We start from the raw sequence: 27,791 nt of genomic DNA on the forward strand, positions 1-27,791 counted from the left end.
AAAGGACAGACGCTCCTTTGAGGAGGTCAATACCAATAGTTATCGCCCTCAAAAGCATTTTGATTGCGTGTCCAGTCCTGAACATTGAAACCGGGTTTATCTTTCGGATCCGAAGTAAAAACATCTTAAATGTGCACTGGAGCCAGGTGCCTTTAGAAGCAGATGTTCTCACACACACAGACACACACACACATTCCCTTTGAGATACCAGAGTCCTATTGCTGTGAATCACGGAATCAAAACCCCCTGAATGAAGTGATTTGCAGTAAAACTGATGACAGAGTGTTCCTGAAAAAAGACAAAGGGAAAGGACAGTAAGAGGACAATGACACCTCACAGACAAAAGGACACTTCACTGACCAAAGACTAACCTAGAAAAGCAACACTGTGGGCGACATCACAAAACTTTTTTGACTGGCGTGGATTCATGTCTTTCATGGTCTGACTAACAATGCTCACATAATTGTTTGGCGCCAACTGCACTGTGTGGAGATGAACCTAGGCTCCAACCACATGCTGGGAGCCCGGAGTACCTGTTTTGATTGGGAAGATGTTCTGTGCTTCCACAAAGAAAGTGCTTGTCCTCCACACATCTGTGATTATTTTGTTTATTTATTCAGCTTCCTATGCCTGAACTTTCAGAGGCACACACATAATATTGGAATGGTATTAATGTGTCTTAAATACCTTGATCATTTATGTTGTTTTCTCTGGCATCAGCACTCATGGGAGGAGGGTGGTGCTTAATCTACCAGGACTTTTAGTTTAGACTTGACAGTGCAATTGTCAGCTGACTTTTAGCTCTGCCAATATTTAGTTCTTTGCTTCAACTTCCACACAGATACATATCTATTCCAATGGTGTTTACTTGTAATGCTTCATATTACCATGCAACATGTTTTTAAAGCCAGACCTACTGGCTTTGCAAATCCTTGTTTGGTAAGCAGGAGCACTCGAAATGTGAGTGAGGGGAAGAGCACACTGCAGCAGAGTTAACTAAAATTCACTATTTTGTCACTTTTACAATGTTAACACTGTTGGGCATAGATTTCACCTCATTCGTCTCGGTTTAACCTCTAGATTTCGCAATCAGCAAAAGGCAGGTGACCTGTCACTACATGGTAAACGACCTGCTACTGGGCAGCAACATGTGTAGCAGCGTTTGTAGTAACGTTTGATCCATGTAAGCAAGATTAGAATTTGCAAATAATGCAGACGATGATGGACTGTGTGGCATAAATATGCGGAAAGTGCAGAGGCCACAAAATTGCTAATTCCAGTGACCTGGTTGTACACTAAGCTAGAGCTTACTCCAGACACCATTCACCACTACATCATAAAAACAGCATACTAGAGTTGATAATGTGTGAAAAGAATTGTTGTGTATAATTATTATGTGATATTTTGTTGTGCTATAGATGTGCGTTGTTGTTTTTTGAGTTGCTGTGGCTTTGTGCTGCATGATTGCAATGTGAAGTTGTATTGTACTGCAGTTGTTATGTTGTGCTTTATTGTGACTGTTTTGTTGTGGTGTGCTCTATGCATTAATTGAGCTTCCATGTTGCTTTGTGTAGGTATTGAGCCTTAACTTAATACTGCCGATGCTCACTGATTGTGATACGGCCCAAAAAATTAACTTAAAATCAGAGAATGCATTACTCTTGAAATGTTTTTTATCGGAAATATTGTCTTTATTTAAATATAACATGAGATTATGTTATCTTCTGGATGTATAGGTTAACACAAATTTCACAGAGAGTCATATACTAAGTGAAAACCACAAGTTCAAATTCACTTCTTTCATCCTTCTGAGGTTGTTAAAACAAGTGCCATTGATCTGTGTGATAGACGCTTTTGTCAGCAGGACTACAAATTTATTCATTCAGCTTTTCGCTATAAAAATGTTAGTTTATCTTTTCCATAGTGCTTTGTTCATAGTAGCAATGCCCATTTTTAAGTAGGGAGAGAGTGAGTGAGTGAGGAGTTGTGATAGCACTGGAAACTAACGAAGGACTGTCACCTAAATTAAGTGTCGGAACTGGTAGGGAGAAGGTTGCGTGTCTTTTCCCACCAGGTTGTACTGTGGAAATTCGACACTTACAATATTGTGGTAGAAGACAATTTAGGACAGAATATTGAGAGAAAAAATATCGAGGGAGAAAATATTGAAAGTTAATTGTATATAGGAAAGTAGAGATTTACTATTCCTAGCACCACATCTAAGTACCTTGAAGTTATAAGTACTACGTAGGTACATACATGTGGCGTTAGGAATGGAAAATCTAGATTTACTTACCTTTTGATATTTTATTTTCAGTATTCTGTCCTCAAAATTGTGTCACATGGATATGATTTTCAAAAGTTTGAATTGCAAAATAGGGTCTAAAAGATCAAAGTGCCAACTGCAGACACCTAGTCACAGGAGTCTGGTGGCAAAGTTGAAAGTTATGGCTGACCATGATGGCGCATGGGTCAGATCAGATGCACAAAGTGTATTGGACCCGTTCTCTGCTTGCCTTCAGAGTTAGAAGAAATTTTAAAGAAAAATGTATTTGAAGGTAAAATTCAGCAGGGCAAGGCAGCCAGTGGCATTTGAGGAGGAGGCATCATTGCCGGGGAGTCAAAGGATGAAGTAACAGTGAAGATTTCTACATTCGGACTTCATATCTTTTATGGATGTTGAAAATCTCCAGTGGGAGGAAGCTGCAGGCTGTAGCCGACAAGGGCACCACAAGGTGGAAACCCCTTCTGCAAGGAGCCACTGAACAGGATTTGCTGCTGCAGAGAATGTAGTGGGAATTGCTGAGAATTCAAGCCAGCCGCTGATGCACTTCAGGGGGATCGGCTAACAGGTGAGTCGTAATTTTTGGATTTGGGCTATGGATACACTTTTACCACCACTGCCAACGCTCTGACCATGAGGCACATCACTTGCAGGGCTAGAACATATTCAACCTAGGTCAAGATGTGGTTTCAAGATGGTTGGAGTATTACCTGTCCCTGAGGCTCTGATCCGGAGGCTAGCCACCCAACCCTTGGACCCCCTTCAGAAGTATTGGGTTCAAGCAAGAAAGCAAGTCTCAGGCAGCAGGGCAGTCCTCTGAGGGGACAGGGCAGTCCTCTTGGATCAGCAGGGCAGTCCTCTGAAATGTACAATAGGCTACAGACATTAGGGTAGCTCTCAGAGCCGTTCCGCAGGTCCAGAATTGAACTGAAAAGTGAGCATGTAAGCTTTTTTTTTTTTATACCTCGTGCCCACTTTGAAGTCGCACACTATCTGGAGTTCCTCCCCCCCCCCCACAGAAGAGTTTGTTGTTTCCTGCCTGCCTGCTCTGGTTCCAATCTGTCTGCAGGCACAACAGGCTAGTGTGAAGTTCTTTGTGTGTGAGCTGAGGCATTGTCTTTGAAGTGCAGGTAGGGCTGTGTACAGCTCCAGGCACACCCAGTGTGTCCATTGTGGGGCAGTCTGGAGGAGTACAAAAAGGTCAACTGTCAACTACACCCAGCCATGTGATCCAGGAACAGGCTACAGGCATCAAATGATTAGAACAAGAAAATGCCAACTTCCTAAAAGTGGATTTTTTAGAATTATAACTTAAAATCCAACTTCTAAACTAAAATTCCCTAGATGCCAAACATGATAAATCTACCCACCCCCAAGCAAAAGTTTTTACTTATTAAATGTAATTGGGTAACCCAACATTATCCTGTGGGAGAGGTAGGCCTCACAGTAGTGAAAAATGAATTTCTGAGTTTTTCACTACCAGGACATGTAAAACTTAAAAGTACATGGCCATTGTTTTAAATGCAATGCACCGTGCCCTATGGGCTTTGTACGGCGTACACTAATGGCGACTGTTATGCATTAAAAAGGGAGTTTTCAACTTGGCAAAAGGTTTATTTTGCAATCTCAAATTGGCAGTTTAAAACAGCACACATGCTGCAATGGCAAACATGAGACATGTTTAAAAACGCTACTTAAGTGGGTGGCACAATAAGTGCTTCAGCCCACTACTATCATTTAATTTACAGCCCCAGAGTATTTGTACTAACATTTTAAGGGGGGGCTTACAAGTACATTAAATGTGCCAATTCAGTGTAAGCCAATGTTACCACAACTTAGGCAGTGAGCACAAGCACTTTAACACTGGTTAGCAGTGGTAAAGTGAACAGAGGCCTAAGGCCAATGTTAGACCTGACAGCCTTAGGGTGGTCATCCACCAACGTTTTGCCTGCCTCCCTCCACTTTTCTGACACTGTCTTTGTTGGTTTTAGGACTCTGCACACTTTACCACTGCTAATCAGTGCTAAAGTGCATAAGCTTAAAACATTGTAACATTGGTTTATACCCAATTGGCATATTTGATCTACTTGAAAGTCACTAGTAAAGTGCACAACATGTGCCTAGGGGTGCTGTAGATTGAATGCTACTAGTGGGCCGGCAGCACTGGTTGTGCCACCCAGAAACGTAGCCCCTTAACCGTGTTCAGGCTTAACATTGCAAGGCCTGTGTGTGCAGTTTCACTGCCCCTTCGACTTGGCCTTTAAAAGTACTTGCCAAGCTTTAAACTCCCCTTTTTCTACATATAAGTCACCCCTAAAGTGACTTATATGTAGAAAATATAGGGCAGGGTGCTGTGTAGGTAAAAGGCAGGACATATACCTGTATGTTTTTTATGTCCTGGTAGTGGAAAACTCCTAAATTCGTTTTCCACTACTCTGAGGCGTGCTCCTTTCATAGGCTAACATTAAGGCTCCCCTCATATACTGTTTGAGTGGTAGATTCTGATCAGAAAGGGGTAAACAGGTCATGTTTAGTATGGCCAGAATGGTAATACAAAATCCTGCTTATTGGTGAGGTTGGATTTTATATCACTATTTTAGAAATGCCACTTTGAGAGAGTGAGCATTTATCAGCACTTAAAATCCATCTGTGCCTTACAGCACCGGAGTGCATTTACCCAGACAGGATACTCAGTCACACCTGCACTCATCTGCATAATGAAAGGGTATTCCTTGGCTGGAAGGGTGGAGGGCCTGACACTTACATTTCAAATTCTAGTGGCCTGCCCTCACACAATGGACTGCCAAAACCCCTACCGGGACCCTGGCAGACAGACCTTTACTAAAAGGGGACTTTGTGCACTTCCAAATCACTCTTTGAAGTCTCCCCCACTTCAAAGGCACTTTTGGGTATATAAACTGAGTACCTGACACCACCAACTCAGACACTTCCTGGGACAGACACTCTGAACCAGATCCTACAACCTGTCAAGAGGAGCTGCCTAGCTGCCCAAAGGACTCACCTGGACTGCTTTCCTGTGAAGGACTGTTGCCTTGCTGCCTTGCTGGCCTCTGACTCTGCTGAGAAGTGCTCTCCAAGGGCTTGGATTGAGCTTGCCTTCTGTTCCTGAAGTATCAGGGCCAAAAAGACTTCTTCTCTTCATGTAAACTCCTTGTGCAGCGAAAATTGATGCACATCCTCCCGGAAACGATGCACAGCCTGCCCAGTGGTGAAAGAATTGCCACATCACCGAACTGGAACAATGCAGCCCGGCTCCCTGAGTGGAGATCGATGCATCATCTGCGTCAACCGGAACTTTGGTGCACAGACACACCAGAACGATGCAGCCGACTTCCTGCACGAGAAATCGACGCAGCGCCTGCCGTGTGACAGAAATTCTGATGCATCGCCACTAGCGGATCGATGCAGCACTTGTGACGTCGTCTCGCATTCCCAGGATTTCCACGCATTGTCCCTGGGCATCAAAAGGCCACATATCGCCGTGAGGATCCAAGACTGTGCGCCTGAAATCGACGCAAAGCCCTTGCAGCGTGGGAAGAATCAACGCATCGTCTGTGCCGCTGCAGAAAATCTGACGCACACCTTCCTTTTTCTACGCATCTCCCTCTCTGCAGTCTTCATGCGTGTAATTTTGATGCATACCAGGTACTTTGTGCACACAAGAGACATTTGTTGATGTCTAAAAGACTTAAGACTCTTCTCATCATTGCTAAAGTGATATTTCAACTTGTGCTTTTCAAATCTTGATCGTTTTGACCTTACATTTTTCAGATAAATATCTTATATTTTTCAAAACATGTGTAGTGTATTTTTGTGGTGTTTTCACTGTGTTATTGCATGATTTATTGCACAGATGCTCAACACATTGCCTTCTAAATTAAGCCTGACTGCTGAGTGCCAAGCTACCGGAGGATCGGCACAGGATAATTTGGATTGTGTGTGACTTACTCTGACTAGGATTGTGTCCCCTACTTGGACAAGGGTGTATACCTCTGCCAACTAGAGACCCCATTTCTAACTGCCAACAAAACCAAATTCACCAAAAAAAGAGGAGAGAAGGCGAACGTTTGGGGGTTACCCTACAGAAAGGGCCAAGTCCAGCATTGCCTGTGGCTAAATTTCCTGATGACAGGAAGTAGAAATCTATGTAGTCATTGATGTGCACTATGGCCATCTCATTCAATCATCACCAGTCTTCCTTCTGCTACTCTTCAAACCTATAATTCTTTCGATTTTAAATCACAGATCGCATGCAAATTGCACGTAGTCCCAGATTTTCTGCACACTCAATTTCCTCCAGGTAATACTTGGATTACCTATAGGATAAGGGAGTGCACAGGTGCCAGTTAAGTGATGAAGCTAGAAAGATGCATTTCAAAGTGTCAAGTGTACCATGGCACGAAGTTAACCCTATCTATATTGAGATTTCAGCCATACTGTAGTGTTGGTTGACTAATTTTCCATGTGGCTGGAAACAGAAAAAGTAAGATGTAAATACAAGTGTTGACATTTTTAGAACAAATTGTCATGAGGGAAGGATTCGTAAGGTCTTAGGGCCTGATTTACGGTTTGGAGGATGGGTTAGTTTGTCACCCACGTGACAGATGTCCTGTTCTCATATTACAATGCCAATAGGCTATAATGGTTATCATAATATGGCGGGCGGGATATCTGTCACATTTGTGACAGAGTAACTCCCTCAGCCAAATTCTACATCAGGCCCTTAGTAACAATAGTGGGGTGCAATTAACCTCGGGCAGATGGATGAGATCTTGAGTGTGACGGTTATTGAGCATAGAAACAAATGGTGACAGATGAACTGAATACCAATGAAGAGCAGGGGAAGTCAAGAGGGAGAGGAAGAGAAAGTTGTGATTCATGCAGCTTGGTAGGCACAATAACTAAAAAGGCTGGGGAGACAGTTTTGATAAAGTCTCTTGTGGGACATTCGTAGTTCTCCAAATTTACCAAACAATATCAGGAAAGAGAAGTGCTAAGCAATGTTGTAAAGGCTGTGGATGGAAGGGTGTTAAATCTGCAAATACTGGCCAGCAGTAAGAGAAAAAAGGGAGGTGTGGTCAGGGATAGTGCGAAGAACAGAAGGCTTTCAGGCACAACTTGTACTAGTCCTAAGTATCTGGTTGGCTACACATGCAGTTAAACTACTATGCTGACATGCATTATGACTTCATAAATTATGTCTTTTTCCTTATTGGAGCCTTCAACATAGGAAGGTTAAAGTGAAATATGTTACATTTGTACAACATTTGAATATTCTTAACCTACTAGTGATTTGGCAGACAACTTCATTATTACTTATGCCCTTAAAGTATTTCCTTTTTCTTTCTAAAATGTTAAGTGTGATAATCGCTGTTCCAGAACAGGGAACATGAGATGTGGGAATGCATTGTATATTCTAGAATTGCTAACAGGCAGCAAGAGATGTTTGATGATGGTGGATTGGTCTCGCCACTGCTCCTCCATTCCAATTGGATGTGTTTCCTGTACTCTCAGAGACATCAGTTCTTTATTTTCACAAATACCTTGAATTAAAATCAGTATCAAAGATCGTTTCCACAGGTTATTCCCCAATACTTATGGGAAAACTTGGAAAGAAGCACAAAAAATGATCCAATATTGTGTGGTAACAGTACTTTCCCAGGAGATTTGGTACCCCATTTATCCATAACTCCTTATGAAGGAGACACTAGACTAGATCTTTAATTTTGTCTCCAAATGTAGCCCTTACTCTATTAACAATATTGCAAATACATTAGTGTAAGATGGTGTCAGCCAGGTAGCAGGCAGAACACAATTACTCATAGCCATTCATTCAAACGCACATGCACACCATTCACAAGGCACATACATATGCCCACACCCATTCACAGCATGCACACTCTGACACACACACATATATATATATATATATACACACACATACACACACACACACACCTAACATTAAAAGAACAAAAATGTACCGGGCTGCGGTGTCATCAACAGGTGGAGGGAAGTCTTGTTGGTTCCTGGAGGACTAAGTCTGCCGCCTCCTCCCACTGGCTGACCGTGGTATGAGGTTGACATTTGTTAGTTCTCACAGAGTGGGATGGGGTCATTGAGCCTACTGACTCTACCCTACTCCGTGATGAGGCATCACTGATAGACAGTCGGCCCTGGGCACTTCATGGCTTAAAACTGAAGAGCCCAGGCCTGAAACAGACTATCTGTGATTCACCACCTCATCATGAGGGGGGACCTCAAAGTGCAGGCTGAGGAGGTCAGGTACACAGGGCTGAGTTATCTTCGGCCCAGCAAAGTTCAGCCCAGGCAGCAGGTGCATTTAACACATGTATTACAGCGCTTGGCTGTCTGGCCTGAACAAGAAGAGTGTCTGTCAAGCTGACCTTTGTTCAGTCTGACAGACACTCTTCATTATTGCAGAAAGATGGGGAGATGGGGCCCCTTCACCCCTTACTGATTGGCCAGTACTGGTAGAAGAGCAAAAATGGGCTGCTTTTAGGCTATTACACTGGTAGGGGAGTTAACTGATTCCCTTTATGCTTGGTCAAGCAGCCAAGGAATATTAGACATGCTTCTATGTACAACCATTGTTTGTTTCCTTACAATCTCTAGTCAAGATGTAGCGGCAGCCACTGCAAATTTCAAGGTGGGGGGGGGGGGTTGCAGGGGAAGGGTAGGACAGGGGTGAGAATAAAAAATATAATTAAAAAATCTTACCTCTTTCCGTCGCCGCTGCCACCTCCACCTCCTGCCACCTCTCTCCTCTTCTTCTGGTGTCCCAGCATTCACTGGGACACCAGCACAGGCTCCCCAGCAATCCTGGCACTGCTTTCATGCATGAAAGCAGTGTCAGGATTGGTCTGAGAAGCTTGGACTGCCGCTTAAACACTGCCCTGGGGTCTGTGCAGTTTCTCCAGCCTGCCTGTTCAACACAGCCGGGTTGGAGAAACCTAAGTGCGCATGTGTGTTTGGCTGGCATCAGACGGCCAGACAAACACACATGCGCACTTAGGTGCCCTCTCTCCTCCTCCCCCCTCCGGTGGCCCAGCCTGCCCCTCCCTCCACATGCTGCTGGCTGAGCCAGCAGCTGAAAGATAAAACAATAAAGAAATATTGTTTTATCTTTCAACTCCTGGCTCAGCCAGGGGGGTGATGCTCCTTGGCCATTGTGAAGGAGCCGCACCTGTCAAGATGAACTGAAAAGATCTAATAAGGCTTCATATGTATTGTGCCATTCAATTGGGACCTGCAATGGAGTCTTCCTTTCACACTGTATAGTGAATAATGTAGTTTTCAACTCTACCACACATTTACATGTGTATTTGTTTTTTTAGTGATTTAGACTACACACAAGCAACTAAACCCTTTCTAAGTACTTAGGGCTTAATTTCAAGTGCCATCGTAATTCAGAGTATGTCACTCTCAGACTTCCACTCCACAAAGAAGCTGAGAACTCCACGTAAATCACTGAACAAAATGTGCAGGAATCTGTGTGGTAACATTGATTCCCCTAGGTTGTTCTCCTGAATAGCACAACCAGATTTCTGCCCTCCCCTCGGAGTCACTGATGCCCCAAGCATTGGCGCATCCTTGGAGACATTGGAGGGTTGTGTGGGTGTGAGAGAGTAAGAATACAATGTATAAAGGGAAATTCTAATCAGGGTTCTTGATTGTAGACCCACTGATGGTCCCTCTTCTATCTCAAGATTATTTGTCTCCTTGTCTCCACCCATACCTTCTTAGTTTCTTCTCTTAGGGTATCCAGGTCAAACATCAAGGTAAAGAGTGGTTAAGAGAACCTTTTTGTGGAGCATTCCTATTTTGGTCAGTCACAGAATAGATAAGACCTAGGGTTCAAAACTCCAGTTTCTTGAACTTCTCCTAATATTGATCACCATTAAACAAGTTAATCTAACCTACTAAGTTTATTTCTTCTACAACAATATTTAACTAAGAACTCTATGACGGCAAACAGTCTTAGAAGTACTCCACCTTATTAAGGTCCAACCGTGGATGCCCTAGGCAGATTATGCCTGAGGATTGCTCCTCTTTTGCCATATGATTGACAGTACAAAGCATATACACTGGCTGCTTATAGCCATTGAAGGCCATTCCCCCCCTCTCTCTCTCCCCGGCCGCAGCTGCCCTTGCGGCCCCGCCCCCTGTCAGGAGTTCAAGGCCCTCCTCCACCCGCAGGCTTCTACCTGCGCCTCATCCCTGCTGTCTAGTGGGAGAGCTCTGGTTTCCTACTAGGCTACCTTCTGCCTCTCTCCTCCTTTTCTCCCCGTTCTCTGCTTTGCTCTCTGCTCTGCTTCACTTCTGTCCCTTTGTGCTCCTTTTGCTTTGTGCTACTCTCTTCCTCGTTTCTCTCACTCCGCTCTCTCTCACTTTCACTCTCCCCCCTCTGTCTCCTCCTGCCGCTGCTGCCTCTGCGGCCCAAGTTCTGGATGAACCCCATCCCGGACGGCTAAAAGATCACCTGCAGGGACTTCTCCAACATACCAGGAGGAGGTATCGCCATCATCCAAAAGAACACCATCAGGATCACGACCGGCACGGAAGACACCCTCAGCACCACCGAACACCTGCACTTCCAGATCCACACTGACCCAAACACCACCCTCCAAGGGACCCTCATCTACAGGCCCCCTGACCCCCGACATCAGTTCAGCGACCTCATCACCAACGTCATCATCACACACGCTCTCGCATCCACTGACTACACACTCCTCGGGGACTTAAACTTCCACCTCGAGAACACCAACGAGAACACCACCACCACCCTGCTTGACAACCTCTCCAACCTCGGCCTCAAATAGCTAATCTCAACACCGACCCACTCCGCATGACACACGCTCAACCCTATTTTCTCCACCAGCAATCACGTCTCAGTCACACCACCGAACTGCACTGGATGGATCACCACTGCATCCACTTCTCCTTCAAGAAACCCACAACACACCACCACCCACAACGAATCTCCCACCGCAGTTGGAACAAGGTCACTGAAGACCAACTTATCGGGACCCTCTCCTAGAACCCACCCTTTGATACCACCAACACTGATGCAGCTCCCCGCAACTTCAGGCAATGGGTTGACACCTGTACCAATACTCTGGCCACAATCCAGAATCCCTCCAACAGACGCACCGACAGAAAGGCCTTCTGGTTTACCACCAACCTCCACAAATCTAAACAAACCTGCTGAAGACTCGAAAGAAAGTGGCGCCAAGATCAGACTCTGTACTACCACACAAAAACGCAATCCGCAGACACCACCAACTCATCCGAGCCACCAAGAAAACCGTCTTCAAAGACCGAATCAACAACAATGCACACAGCCACAAGGAGCTCTTCAATGTCGTGAAGGAACTCTCCAACCCTAGCTCCATTGCCAACTACATCCCATCATCACAAGACCTCTGCGACTCCCTAGCCTCCTACTTCCACCTCAAGATTGCAGACATCCATGACAGCTTCAGCACCCAGACCCCCCCGGCAACCACCAACACCACAGAGTCACCTCCGACCAACCTTCTGCTCCTCTGGGCCCCCGTCAACGACAACACCATCAGAATCATGAACACCATCCACTCCGGCTCTCCATCTGACCCCTGCCCTCACCACATCCTCAACAAAGCAAGCTCCGTCGTCGCACCCCAACTACTAAAGTTCATCAACAGCTCCTTCGAGTCTGCCACCTTCCCAGAAAGCTGTAAACACGCCGAGATCAACGCCCTCCTCAAAAAACCCAAGGCGGACCCAAAAGACCTCAAGAACTTTCAGCCTATCTCCCTGCTCCCTTTCCCAGCAAAAGTCATTAATAAGGCTCTGAACAGACAACTAACCTGCTTCCTCAAGGAGAACTGCACCCTTGACCCTTCCCAATATGGATTCCGCAGCAACCACAGTACCAACACCGTCCTCATCGCCGCCACCGACATCAGAACCATACTGATCAATGGCAAAACCACAGCCATCCTCCTCCTGGGCTTCTCGACCACGTTCGACACCGTCTGCCATCACACCCTACGCTCACTACTCAGCAATGCAGGAATCTGCAACAGAGCCCTGGACTGGGTCACCTCCTATCTCACCAGCAGAACCCAGAGAGTCCGCCTCCCCCCATTCTGCTCCGAAGCCACCAAAATCATCTGTGGCGTACCCCAGGGTTCATCCCTCAACCCGACCCTCTTCAATATCTACGTGGCCCCGCTCGCTAACATCGCTGATCTCACAACCTCAACATCATCTCATACGCCGATGATACCCAACTGATCCTCTCCCTCACCAAGGACTCCCCCAAGACCAACCTCAACGAAGGAAGGAAGGCCATCGCCAAATGGATGAATAGCAGCAGCCTCAAACTCAATTCTAACAAAGACGGAAGTCCTCATCTTCGGCTCCACCCCATCTGCATTGATGACTCCTGGTGGCCTGCCACTCTCGGAGCCGCTCTGACTCCCACCGACTACGCACACAACCTAAAATTCATCTTGAACTCCTCATTATCCATGACCCAGCAGGTCAACACCATCTCCTCCTCCTGCTTCAACACCCTCCGCATGCTCTGAAAGATCTACAAATGGATACCCACCAAAACCAGAAGAACAGTCACTCAAGCCCTCGTAAGCAGTAAACTGAACTATCGCAATGCCCTCTATTCAGGAACCACGGAAAAGGCTGCTACGCATCCAGAACGGCTCTGCACACCTCATCCTGGACATCCCCCACCACTGCCACATCACAGACCACCTAAGAAACCTGCACTGCCTCCCAGTCAACAAGATAATCACCTTCAAACTCCTCAACCATGCTCACAAAGCGCTGCACAACACCGGACTAGAATACTTCAACAGACGGCTCTCCTACACTCTGACCCGGCATCTCCGCTCTGCCGACCTCGCCCCCACAACCGTCCCACGCGTCCACAGAACTACAACCGGTGGTAGATCATGCTTGCACCTTCCCGCCAAAATGTGGAACACTCTTCCCACCCACCTGCGCTAGACCAAAGACCTCCTTACCTTCAGGAAACTTCTCAAGACCTGGCTGTTCGAGCAGTAGCAGCACCTTCCCCCCTTTTCCCCTCAACCCTCCTCAGCACCTTGAGGCCTTCACGGGTGAGTAGTGCACCTTACAAATTCCCGAATGATTGATTGATGGGCTGCTCGCCTATTGTTCCTATATGGGCTTCACTTAATATTTGAGCTTGCAACCTGTGTCCAGAGCATGCTTGTCATTGGGCTCTATGGTACATTTTATCAGCTTCCTGTAACCAGAGCAGAGTTAATACTGTTCTTACAGTATTTTGATTTTTGATAAAAGATAAACACTGGGCTGGACATTATGGCATTGTGTCTCTTGGCTGTTGGTTGAGTTCGGGACCACACACTACCTCCCTGAAAAGGCATTACCTTCTTACCCCTGCTACTCTGAGATTCAAGTGTGGAAAGGGTTGTAATTGCAAGACACCAGTGGCAAACAATCTCAATCACCATAGTTCATGACCAGTAGCACGCCTGTCTATACTCTAGGCTCTACAAAGCATTTATCCGAACTCGTAGTAGCCGGTGTATGACTGTGGGCTACTCCATTGTTGTTCCTAGTTGGACTACAGCAAATAACGTTTGAAATATGCCTGACACTCCACTCTCTCGATGTAAAAGGTGAATAGCCTATTGATCTGTGACTTGCCATAGTATTCTGCTTTGCTTTCTCTACATCCCCTGTGTGTGGGAATGTAGACCTGAGTAATATAGGGTGTGCGCATAGGCCTATCTCTGTCCCGGACAACGTGAGGTCCAGGACAGGTCCTGGACCTGGAGCAATGCACTAAGAATGCTCTACTGCAGGACAATGCAATACTGTTCCTGTCTGGGTACATCACATAAAGAGATTGTGGCAGCATACTCTGTTTTGTGAATTCTCATTGTGATCAGACTTTGTTTTACAGTGTTGTGTTAGTGCAGTCTACGCACTTAACTCATGTAAGGTTTCACTGTTATGTGAAACCCAGATCCTGGCACTGATGTCCTGTGAGCATGTAGAGAGAGAGAGGGAGAGAGAGAGAGAAAGAGAGATAGAGAGAGAGAATATATGAGTGTGTGTGTGTGTGTGTGTGTGTGAGAGAGAAAGAAGTCTGTTGTGTGAATCTGAGAACTGGGGCCAGTGAGATCCATTTTGAATTCCCCTGGTTGGGCATGGCACAAGATGGAGGATGAGGACAGCTCCCCCAGACAGTGACAAAAGCATATGGCCTATATTCATGTGGCTGAAGAGTAGAGACCCAGCACTGAAGTGAGCACTATGGAGGCAGGGATCCAGTTAGAAATCCACTGAAGTCCTTGTAATCATACAACTGCTCATTAGTTCTCCCAGAGCACTGACATTTGCAGCCCTGCCAATTTTCCCAGGCCCATGCATGAAGAGGTGCTCCATTCCAGGTTTTTCTTTGAATCATGGGACTTGTGGTCATGTTCGTTCTATTATAAAGCCAGGGAAATGAAGTGTCTAGACATAGTTTGCCCTTTTGTCTGTTTCTGATTGCTGCTTTAGGAAACCTGATGACAGCCATGCACAGAGATTATCACACTTCATTGTGCCCATGTTTTGGATACTTCTGCTTGGAGCTAATATCATTGCTATTTGCTGTGTGAGCCATTTTGTTGCAGTTTTATACAGCACAAAACTGTCACAATGGCACTTCAGCTCTTTGCATGAGCACTAGTTACACTACACAAGGTTAAGTTTTTTAAGGCACAGGAAGATGAAGTGATTTGCCCAAGATCACAGTATGTTGAGCTAATACTAAGACTCAAACCTTGTTTCCAACTTCCAAAGTCCGCATCTCTTTCGTTTTGGGCACTTCCTCTCTCTTTACCCAAAGGCTGTGTGTAGGTCATAGCCTGGAAATGACATTTGAATCAGCCCAAACTGGTTTTGAAGCATTAGAGAGTGGATCTTCATTCTGTGTCCTCAAAATGTGTACAAACGTGGGATCTCAACCACCCCACTTGGGTTCAGACTCAAGTTCTTCTTGACCAAGACAAAGAGTGCACTCACAGAAATGCTGTGCAACCAGGGCTGGTGTATGTCTGACAGCCAGCCTCTCAGAGGTCACAGGATACTGGCAGAAGTCACCTGGAAGCACTCAAGATGTGCCCAAGGAGCATAGGAGCCTGCCCACCTGCTGACATAGGGAAGGACTGTATCTGGCTCAGTAGGAGGAAAGACTGCCCAGGAGGAGAGGCCCAGCATGCTCTGGGCATGAGGGGCAGGTAGAAGAAGCCGAGGACCACAAGAGAGAGCTCCAGGAATGACATATGCTATGAAAGGTTCCCATATTTCTCTGAACACCGTATGCACAAGCGGAAACAAGACTATATCACAGTATAAAACCCTATGTTACCCGGCACCCATCCATAGGCTCTTGAGGCCGGTACTGCCACTGAGAAGGAGAACAGAGTGAGTTGTCGCTGAAGCAGGAAGCCCTGATCATCCAGGAGGGTGCACATTCCCCAAAGACACCACTGCCAGAGACTCAGCCTGCAGACAACTGAGTACCAGTCTGCAGGTGACCCAGAAGGCTGCTGTTGCTGAAGACTGGTCCTGCAGTGTAGGCCTCCCTCGCAGAGCCCATCCCATGAGCACCGCCCTGAAAAAGGCAATTACTGTAGTATCTAGCAAAAGAACATTCAATGCTGTGAGATTAGGAATGCACCCCACCGCACAGCCCAAACTGTCAGACAATGAGCAGGTAAACTGCGTGGCTTAACCTCCACTTGCAGATGAGAGACTGAGGCATGTGGGCAAATCTTCCATGTCCATTTGAGACTTTTTGCAAAAGAACCACAAAATACATTGAATTAAGTTCTTTATTTAACTAGTGAGAACATTTCGAGCTGCAGCTAATCCTATTACTTATCTACACTAAAAGTGTGATACAAACATTACCATTGAGACCTCAAACTTAGTGGTAGGGAGGACTATTAACGGGAAGGAAGACGATGTGTAATGCCACCATTAAAGCGTAACTTATGACAACCTTTTGTGATATAGTGGATTGTATAGTAGTTACCTCTGCTGTTAGTGTTTCATTTTTAATAAAGGATAAGCACTGGGCTGGACATTGTGGCATTGTGTCTGTTGGCTGTCTGTTGAGTTCTGGGCGCTTGGGCCACACTCTACCTCCCTGAAAAGCCATTATCTGCTCACACTTGCTAGACTGAGTTCCAAGTGTGCAAATGGTTGTAATTCCAAGACACCAGTGGCAAACAACCTCAATCACCACAGTTTATGCCCAGAAGCCCCTGTCTGTACTGCGCTGCCCCAACAATGGTCTGAAAAGCACTATAAAAATGCAATAACAATTCAATACAATATAATACTGTGGCCAGAGAGGTGACACAATCAATATTTTGCTATTCTACAGCTCCAGATATGTACACTACATGTTTTCTATATTTTTAAAAGTTTATATGCCTCCTAAGCCTGAATTCAGAATTTATTTCAGATCACGATAAGACTGCCACAAGAAGATAGAGACCCTCATTACAACATTGGCGGTAACTACCGCCTACTGCCACAGTGAGGGCCCCCAACATACCGCTGTCGTGGCTACCAGCCGTCTATGACGTGTATCATGACCGCCAATGGTATTCTGCCAGAATGCTGGCGGAACACGGCCGACGGTCATTGCGGCAGACGGCGGTAAGGCAGCGCTGCTGACAGCAGCACTGCCACGCCAGCAAAACACTGCTGACTGTTTCATGACCAATGATACGACCTGGCGGTGTTTTGCTGGTGGACGCTGCTGCTGACAGCAGCACCGCGGACCGTCTCCAGCCAGAGGACCCCCTGCAAGCAGGTAAGTTGGGTTCTCCGACAGGCGAGGGGGAGTGGGGGGTGTTGTGTGTGTGTGTGTGTATGTATGTTTTGGAATGTGTGCATGCGGGTGTGAGTCACGTTGAATGCGTGTGTGAATGAGTGATTGTGAGTGTTGTGTGTTGTGAATGCATGTGTGTGACAAGGTATGTTGATGTGTGTTGCGTTGTGTGGGTATGTATGTGTGCATGCGTGGGTGGAGGTGGTATGCGAGTGTGCATGTGTGTATATGGGTGCGCGTGTGGGTGTGGAGGGCGGGGAAGACCCCTATCAGTGCCAGGGAAGGGATTCCCTGGCACTGATAGTGCCTACTGCCATGGTTTTCGTGGCGGTAAGTTTGGCACAAAAGCCATGGCGGTAGGCCGTGTCTTAATCCCAAGGGTGGGATTGTGATGGCCGCCGGAATGGAGACAGAAGTCTCCAGCCCAGCGGCCATTACCACCCTGGCGGTCCGTGTGTTAAAGTGGTGGTCTTTAATGGTGGTTACCGCCAGGGATAAAATCCAATTTTTTTTTACCGCCGGCCTGTTGGTGCTATTAATGCCGCTTTAACACCGACCGCCAGGGTTGTAATGAGGGCCAGAGTCTGTATGATTTAAAAAATGTAGACAGGGCAATTTTGGCACTCTTTACTCTACAAAAGGTGATCGGAAGAATGCGTGGAATATTGTAACCAGTGGCAATGACTCTGGGAAGCATTTCAACCCATTTTTTCATTTTACTCACTAGGCCATCTTAGATTGGACCAAGCCATATGCAGATCAGCTGGTCTGGAATGGCGGGTCTTCAAATATGGAGGGGGCATCGCCTGGCAGTTCGGAATGAACTGTTGTTATGAGGAGTAAGGGCAGTTCTGATTTTCAGAGGGCAAGTCTCTGTCTGAAGTAGCACAGTGGACAAAAGAGGATGGATTGAGATGCAGCCTAGAGCAATTGAAAGTTGTTTAAACTAACTGCAAGCATTCCTCCCATCCCTTGTGCTTTTGATAGAACCTTTACTCATGAAATCTCAGAACCATCCCTTTCACTACCAACCACATCCAATATAGATCTACATGAACCGAAATGATAAAACTCTAATGACCTGAATTTTGAAGTGGTTCGAAGTTCAATAAGATCTCAAACCTTTTTGTTGTTCAGATTTAGGCAGTGCCACTTCTATTTGTGACTTCCCAAGTTACAAAAACATGGCTTTATCTACATGCAATGATAAGAAGGAAGATTTAAACATTCAACCATCCAATTAACATCATACTTAATGATACAGTAATGAAATGTGTTAAACAGTAGTGTGACCTATAGGTGACCAGATTAATGGAACCTGTCCAATCTTTTGAATCTCGTTGACAGATTCAATCATTCCCCTAAACCAATAAGAAATGCTTCATCCCGCAACTGTGTAGGAGAAATGCTACTGCTGCCTTACTGGCAGGTGAATTATGCAGGCTTAGGGCTACCAGGAGTTGTCTTTACATACAGTGCCCAGGAGGTGCAATGAGCATGCACACCTGTTTTTTTGTACCCCTTGCACTGTAATATTACAGAAGAGACCACGTACACTTATGTGGCCACTTCTATACTACAGTACATATACAGCACCGGTGCTATTTGAAGAGGGTACTCCCTCATTTGCATAAGAGCGTGGCCCCATGCAAAAGAGCCAAACCCTTTGTCTCTGCATCTTGGATGTATGTTGGATGTGGAGCAGAGGCATGGAGGCCTTCAGCCCTCTGGAGGATAAAGGGGGTCCCCCCTCTAGACATACCCCTTGTAGGCATCACAGTACCCACCGGCAGGGGAATTTCTGTCTCCCTCCCTCCCCCTTTCAAAGGGGGTCATGTGCCATTTTCACAGTGAAAAACGGAGTGACTATTTCAAAGAGCCACTCATTCTTTCACTAATCACTTTCCCATTGTGGCTGCAAGTTTGCATCTGTCCTGAGGTCAGTTCAATATCACTAACAGTGCACACTGCACCTGCTGTTTGCACCCAGTGCACCAACTTGAAGATGCAGTACAAACAGGGACAATGTGCCCTCTTTGCAATAGAACCTTCTCGATACCCACAGGCACAGCATTTTGTAGCTCTACTCGATGGCTATGGCAGCTGCGACTCCCCCACAATGATGAAGGAACGTTGCCCCACTGGCTGAAAAATAAAGCAATATTTTATTATCATTTTATTTTCCAGCTGCTGGCTCAGCCAGCCTGTGCAGGGAGGGGTGGAGCTGGGCCTTGGGAGCGGGGAGGAGAAGTGGATTGCACTTAAGTGCACCTGTCAGTTTGCCAGCCAAACTGACATGCAAACTTAGGTTTCTCCAACCCAGCTGTGTTGCACAGCTGGGTTGTAAAAACAGCACAGACTCCAATGCACTGTCCGAGCCGCAGACCAAGCTGCTCAGACCAATCCTGGTGTTGCTCTAATGCTAGGTATAGCATGAGAGATGCACCAGGATTTTGCGGGGCAACCAATGCTGGTGTACCAGGGACTGCTGGGACACCATTAGGAGTGAGAAGAGGAGCGAGGAGCCAGCAGCGGCAGGAGATACTTTTTTTTTTTTTATATTTCTCCTCCCCTTGAGATTTGAAGCTGCCGCCACTGAGCTACAGTAAACGTGTACTGGGGTACTTCAAACATATCACCCATTGAAATATTGTATTGAGGAACATGGATATCTTCTGTTGAGGCTTGTAGCACCCCAGAAAATATGACAAGGCTAGTTGTGTCCACTTTGATTTATCAAGGGGAAATACAGTTGTAGGAATTTGAAAGATTATGCACTGTACCACATTAGAACACAATTTAAGATTTTGAGATTTTTGTCACAAATCCTTTCTTCCACTGCATCCAAACAGAAATCGTGGTCAATACTTTCGTCTCCAGAAAACAACTATATAAGATCACCCAGTCTCCGTGTGCTGCAGGCAATATTTATGATATTATCAGTGAAATCAGCAGTGAAAACCAGCCCACCAGACCATGAAACAGGCCCACACACACTGACCCGCCAGACCAGGCCTATAGGCAAGTCCGACCCAGGAAGTAAGCCGTGCCTTCTATACGGAGCCCTCAGATACTTTTTTTTCTCTATTAAATGACTGAGCTTAGCACCTCAAAAACAGTGACCTCTTCTTACTATTTGACCACAAAACATTTCTCCTTCGCTGTTATGATAATTCATGTTTTTCGATAAAAGGTTTGCTGCTTCTCATAGCCTTAGGATATTGTTAATAGCTTTAGTTGCCGATTGCTTTGCTGTGCTTTAAAAAGCAGTGTAACTATTTATTTATGCCCCTCACCCCCGCGTCGAAATCTCTGCCTCTTCACCTGAGATTAGAAAACAATTACCTCAAATTCGGGAAATCCTTAAAAATCTAACTCTTCAGGCTGGCATGTAAATAATCACCTCATCTCCATGATATCTTGCCCCAGTTGCATCTCCTGCTCTGCTCAGTCAGAAGCGTGTTTCCAGTCTACCTCTTAACTCATGCTTCCAGGACACTTGACACAACATGGCTTTCCCATCTACTTTGATAACAGACTTTCTACCGGTATCGTGCATCGCTGAGGGTTGTTAACCAGCACAGAAACTTTAATACCATTTACTGTTTCCACTCCCGAGTTCCGAGGAGACCTTGCTGTGGTTAGTAGTGCTACAGAACAGCCCAACTAAAATAAAATAAATGGTTGCAAAATCTGTGAAATAGAAGCAAACACCATTGATCATTAACTAGTGATAACATGCTTCAGAATAGGACAAAATAGACTTTTCCAGTGGATGTAGTTCCACCAAGAACGCTTTCTTGGAGGAAACAGTATGTGAATTAGCAACAGTCCTTGGTTTTAAGTGTTATTAAGTTACTAAATGTAAGTTGTCTAAATGAACTGTTCCTGAAAGGCAAACTGTTGGAAATGAAAATCTTGTGTTTGCTATTCCCCCAGATGTTTGCCTTCTGTTCCTGAACAAATTCTTTCTGGCCATAAAACTTTGTGCACCTTACCCCTGCTAACCAGAACTGTTCATTTCAAACAAGGTAAAAATGTCATACACCTATTTGGCACATCTAATTTACTTAAGCTCCCTTTTGTGGTACTACCTTTACACGGGACCAGTAAATTAAATGCTTATTGTGAATTGCCACCCATTAAGCCACCCACTACAGTAGCCCTGCAAAGTATGCCCCCAGGACTGCTGCTGTAGCCTGGATGTGCAGTTTTAAACTGCCATTTCAACCAGGCAAAATAAACATTTTGCCTTGCCTAATCTCTTGTTTTTATTACTTATGAGTCATCCCTAAGATAGACCCTAAAAGTCTATAGGGCATATTACATAATGTTTAACATTAGGACATGTATATTTAATGTTTTACAGTACTGGCAGTGAAACAATACCAACCTTTTTCACATTGGCCAAGCTGGTTCTCACTTAGGGAAACACTGGTTTACACTATCAAATTTAATAAGTGCTAAATTCAGTATGAAAATAACTAGAAAAATGATTCATGGACCTATTTAAAAGGTATTTGAAGATCCAACGTAGAGGCAAAGTCAGATTTTATCATCCTATCTTGTGACACTTTGAGAAAGCTGTCATTTTCCTGCCTAAAACCAAAAGGGTTTCCTGCCAGTGTCCAGCTGTTACCTGACCCGTGATGGCTCCCCTGTGGTGAGACGTGTATTTTTCTGGGACAGCAGACAATGGCTTCTAGGTTTGGTGGAGGGATTCTCCTCTCTTGACAGGATGATCTAGAGGCTTTGGCCCAGTGCTTAATTGAGCCAGTGATTGCCGGTGGGGGGCACCAGCACTTATTTTTGGGAACTGGCACTTATTTCCTCTCATCAGACATTTCCCAAGACCAACAAAGGGAAAAACAAACTGAAATGGAAAGATCGAGGAAGACAAATACACAAAGTAGTTCACAAAGGGAGAAAGCAAAAACCTTTAGGAGTGAGATGACGAGGCAGGGAGTTCCTGGCAATGAATTTAAGAGGCCTCAAGTGTATTCAGGAATCCACATCCTTGAAATTTGGCAAGCTGACATAGTATAGAGACAGCCGCGGCTGTCTGAGCAGCGCTTTGGGCACCAGCACTTGTTATTTTACAAATAATTAACTGCTTCAGTAACCTCCTTCAGGAGGCTGGCTACAAACCCAATGAGAGGGGAGGAACTGACCAGGACTGGTTAGGGGGTGGTCAAAGGACTGCCCTCCATGAGCTGGCACTGGGCATAAATGTGAACTCTCACATATCTCTCTCCAGAACACTCCTGGACCTGTGACACATGAAAAGATAGACTACTTTGCTGTCTGAAGAACCTGAAGACAGCTTGGACCTCTTTGCTTTGAAAACGGGACCCCAGTAGTGACTCTGAGTGTCAGTTGGCTAACCTCCTGTTTGAGCAACAGGGACACAACAAGCTTCCAGAGCTTCTCTACTTGCAAATACCCAGCTATTGAGGTCTAGCAGGACATGCCCTGGACCCTGCAACTGGCCTCTGCTGGAGTGAGTCCAAATCCCTAAGCAGTGCCCCCTTGGTCCTGGACCCTTGGCTGGTGTTACAATGTGCACATTTTGTCCAAACTGCAGAATATAGGACTTAGAAACTTTTTATCAACTTTTTTCCCAAAGAACCAGTGGGAGATTGGGGCTGCCGTTAAGCCAAAGCCATCAACTTTGAGGCACCAGTCAGATCCAACTTGCTGGTTGCAAATCATTGCTGAATACTTTTTCTCCATAACATTTTTTAAGCCAGAAGGTGAACTTTCCACCAGGAGAAACCTGGTCGGTGTATGTGACCCACATTCAATTGCAGCTGGCCTTGACTTTTGACTATGATCTGGCCTAGCACAACCAGATACTCGGGGTTGGCACTTTGTGCTATCTGGCACTATTTTTAATTTTTAATTTAAAAAATCCATATCTCCAGTTTTACTTTTTAGATTTTTGTTATTTTCATGTCATTTTATTAAAATATTCTCTGTTTTTCCAAATCGGTAGTAGATTTTTCATGTGGTGTGTTTTCACTTTATTACTGTTTGGGTATTACTTAAATACTTTACACGCTGCCTCTTAGTTAAGCCTGGCAGCTATGTTTATTTAGAGACAGGTATATTTACTGATTTTTGTGATTCATGCTGACAATTATTGTGATTATTATTATCTCAGGTGGGTTCTAAGTCCTCTAAGCTACTACTTCAATTTCATATCGAGACTCTTCATATGCCAAAGACGTAACAGTTACATCCTTGGCTGCAGTGCTGCTGTGCCACAGGCATAACCATTACTTCCTGGAAGTGACCCATGGGGGAAGCGCCAGCACTCCCCCATGAACCACCCAGCCACACCCCCCTCCCAGCAGGGATGGCAGTGGAAGCGCTTACGCTGCCACCCGATTCCTCCAGGCATCTAATGACATCAGTGCGCACTGCACGCTGACAATAGAGGCCACCAGACATCCTCGAAGTCAGTGCATCAAAGCGCATCAAAGGATAAAGAAGGTACGTTTCTCCCATGGCTGGGGGTGCGCGGTTGTATAAAAGAGGCATCGGAAGAAAGGCTTTTCCTTCAGCTCAATGTCTTTTCTGAACGTTCCTGCTGCACAATTGCATATTGATCGTACAGCAGGAATGCCCACTAGACACCATTTTTAAAAAAAAAAATTATTTAACATAAGGGGAGCGGCCCCTTAGACAAAAGTCTCTCCCCATGAGGACATATTACTTTAGGCCATTTTTGCCCTCCTTGGGGCCATATCGGTCTATTTTTATTAGGCCCATCTGCCCGCAAAGGGGGCGGAAACCACTTGGGGATCAGGGATTGTTGTGTGTGTGTGTGTTTTGTTTGGGGGGGCGGCCCCTTGGCCAAGAATTGCTCCCCATGGGGTCACATCATTGTTGGGCATTTCTGCTTGCCCTTGGGGGCATATTGGCCTATTTGTATTAGTCCTATTTCCCCCATGGGGGGCAGAAACCTCTTAAGGATCAGGGATTGCAGTGTGTATGTTTTGTTTGGGGGTCAGCCCCTTGGGCAAGGGTCGCTCCCCATGGGGCCACATTTCTGATGTCCATTTGTTATCATCTTGGGGGCAGATTGGCCTATTTTTATTAGGTTGGGGCAGAAACCAATTAGGCACCAGGGATAATTGTGTGTTTTGTTTAGAAGGGCGGCCCCTTGGTTAAGGGTCACTCCCCATGGGGGCACATTTCTGTTGGCCATTTCTGCCCCCTTTGGAGCAGATTGGCCTATTTGTACTAGGCCCATCTACCCCCAAGGGTGGGGTAGAAACTACTTAAGCATGAGGGATTATTTTGTGTGTGCATGTTTTTTGCTTGGGGGGCAGCCCCTTGGGCAAGGGTTGCTCCCCCTTTGAGGGGACATTCATTTTGGCCATTTCTGCTGCCCTTGGGGGCAAATTGGCCTAGTTTTCTAAGGCCCATCTGCCCCCAAGGCCCATTAGACACCAGGAAAGATGAAAAAAATAAATAAATATTAAAGTAGTTGGGGGTATGGGCATATCCCCACCCCAAATAAATGGGGACAAAGTTGTTCTGCTCACCGAGGGGCAGGTGAGGTGGTTACCCCCAATCTGCCGCCCAGGGAATAAAAAAAAAAATATATAGAAAGGGTGGGTCTGCCAACCACTCTGGGCATGTTATGCTTCTCTCCCCAACTGAAGTGGGTAATAGTCTTTCAGTCCCCCCCACCCCCTGCAAACTAAAGCATCTCATCCCAATGGCAAGCTAGAGGACATTTGACTCTTTTGGATTTTAATTTTACATATGGGCCAAGAGAGCTTGGCTTACTCCCAATATTGTCCCACTTGGAATGGTGAGCGACTGCACTTTTTGGACTTTGGTACACTGCCACCTAGAAAAACCTACCAGACCTAGACACATCTGAAAACTAAACATCTGGGTGAGTTCAGGGTGGTGTTCTTCACATGCACCTCACACCATTTTCTTAACCACAATGCCCTGCAAACCTCCAACTTTGCTTGAAATCATGCATTTTCCCTACATTTTTGTGACGGACACTTCTGGAATCCACAAAATTCCTATAACCCAGTGTTTTCACATCTATACCGATAAGAATTCTGCCCCAGCCTAAAAACGTTTTTAAAAACCGCCCTTTTGGACCTTCTTTGGTTCCCCCTCCATTTCTACATGTTTTGGCCCTTCCCTGTCAGGGGCACTTTACCCATCTACACATCTGAGGTATAATTTTTTATTGGGAGACCGAGGGAAATGCTGGGTGGTAGAAAAATTGTGCTGTTGCTGTGATCCCACACAGCATTGTGAGGAAAATGTCATTTTTTAGCTAAATGTAAGGTTTTAAGGTGGTTCTGGGTAGAAAATGCTGGGGAATCCCACGTCCCTGGACTCCCTTCGGTATCTAGTTTTCAAAAATGTCTGGGTTTGGTAGGTTTCCCTAGATGGCTGCTGAGGCCAGGACCAAAAACGCAGATGCCATCTGCAAAAACAGGTAGTTTTGTAATATATAATTTTGATGCGTCCTTGTTGTGTTTTGGGCCCTTCCCTGTCTCAAGCACAAAGCCTACCCACACAAGTAAGGTACCATTTTCATCGGAAGACTAGGAGAAATGCTGAGTTGTAGGATGTTTGTGGCTCCTTTCATATTCCAGAACTTTGCGGCACCGAAATGTGAGGAAAACATGATTTTTTAAGCCAAATTCTGAGGGTTGCAAAGGATTCTGGATGACAGAATCCAGTAAGGGCCACACAAGTCACTCATCCTAGATGTCTAGTTTCCAAAAATGTATAGGTTTGCTAGGTTTCCCTAGGTGCTGGCTGAGCTAGGGGCCAAAATCCACAGCTAGGCATTTTGCCAAAAACACATCAGTTTTAACTGGAAAAATGTGATGTGTCCATGTTGTGTTTTGGGGCATTTCCTGTTGCAGGCACTAGGCCTACCCACACAAGTGAGGTACCATTTTTATGTGGAGGCTTGGGAGAATGTTGGGTGGAAGGAAGTTTGTGGCTCCCCTCAGATTCCAGATCTTTGCAGCACTAAAATGTGAGTAAAAAGTGTTTGTTCGCCAAACTTTGAGGTTTGCAAAGAATTCTGGGTGTCATAACCCTGTGAGAGCCCCATAAGTCACCGCATCTTGGATTCCCCAAAGTGTCTAGTTTAAAAAAATTTAGAGGTTTTGTAGGTTTCCATAAATGCCGGTTGAGCTACTGCCCAAAATCCACAGCTAAGCACTTTGAAAAAAGCATGTTCGTTTTCGATGACAAAATGTAATGTTTCTATATTGCGTTTTGAGGAGTCTCCTGTTGTTGGCACTAGGGCTACCCAGACAAGTGAGGTACCATTTTTATTGGGAGGCTTGGGAGAACACAGAATAGAAGAACAAGTGTGATTGCCAGTTGTCTTTCTCTACATTTTCCAAATGTAAGACAGTGTGTAAGAAATAAGTCATTTTTTTTAAATGCCCTGTAATTCACATGCTAATATGGGGTCCCCCGAATTCAGAGATGTGCAAATAGCCACTGCTTCTAAACTCCATATCTTGTGCCCATTTCGAAAATACATAGGTTTCCTTGATATCTATTTTTCACTCTTTATATTTTACCAAATTAATTTCTGTATACCCGGTATACAGTTAAAACCCACTGCAAGGTGCAGCCCATTTATTGTCTCAGGGTACCTTAGGTTCTTGTTGAACCTACAAGCCTTAAATATTCCCACAACCAGAAGGGTCCAGCAGATGTAACAGTATATTGTTTTATAAAATCTGCCATAGCTAGAACAAATTACAGAAGAAACCATAGACAGAAATTGCGTTTTTTTTAACTCAGTTTCAATATTTTTTTTATTTCAACTGTTAGTTTTGTTGAAGCAGATATGCTGATTAGGAAAATGTATTAATGATATGTTGGACTTTTGCTTTTGCAGGGTCATCCCCAGACTTTTTTGCCTCCTGCCTCCTATATTTTTCTGACATGTTGCTGTTGGCTTTTCAACTCTGAGCACTTTACCACTGCTAACCAGTGCTAAAGTGCATATGCTCTCCTGTTTAAATTGTATGTAAGTGGTTTATCCATGATTGGCATATTTGATTTACTAGTAAGTCCCTAGTAAGGTGCACTAGAGGTGCCAGGGCCTGTAAATCAAATGCTACTAGTGGGCCTGCAGCACTGGTTGTGCCACCCACATAAGTAGCTCTGTAATCATGTCTCAGACCTGCCACTGCAGTGTCTGTATGTGTATTTTTACACTGTTAATTCGACTTGGCAAGTGTACCCACTTGCCAGGCCTAAACCTTCCCTTTCCTTACATGTAAGGCACCCCTAAGGTAGGCCCTAGGTAGCCCCAAGGGCAGGGTGCAGTGTATGGATAAGGTAGGACATATAGTAATGTGGTTTATATGTCCTGACAGTGAAATACTGCCAATTTCGTTTTCACTGTTGCAAGGTCTGTCTCTCTCTCATAGGATAATATGGGGGCTACCTTTAAATATGATTAAAGTGTAGATTCCCCTAGAGAGTAGATGGACATGTGGAGTTTGGGATCCCTGAACTCACAATTTAAAAATACATCTTTTAGTAAAGTTGATT

At 45.3% G+C, this 27,791-nt stretch overlaps 1 protein-coding gene across 1 annotated transcript in view; it reads right to left on the reverse strand.

The window, feature by feature from the left end:
* The window catches only part of LOC138299622 (corticotropin-releasing factor receptor 1), a 1,731,194-nt gene that overhangs the window by 1,561,520 nt on the left and 141,883 nt on the right, over nt 1-27,791 (reverse strand). The gene's annotated exons all lie outside the window — the stretch shown is intronic.

Source organism: Pleurodeles waltl, chromosome 6, assembly GCF_031143425.1.
Source record: "Pleurodeles waltl isolate 20211129_DDA chromosome 6, aPleWal1.hap1.20221129, whole genome shotgun sequence".
NCBI classification, from domain to species: Eukaryota; Metazoa; Chordata; class Amphibia; order Caudata; family Salamandridae; genus Pleurodeles; species Pleurodeles waltl.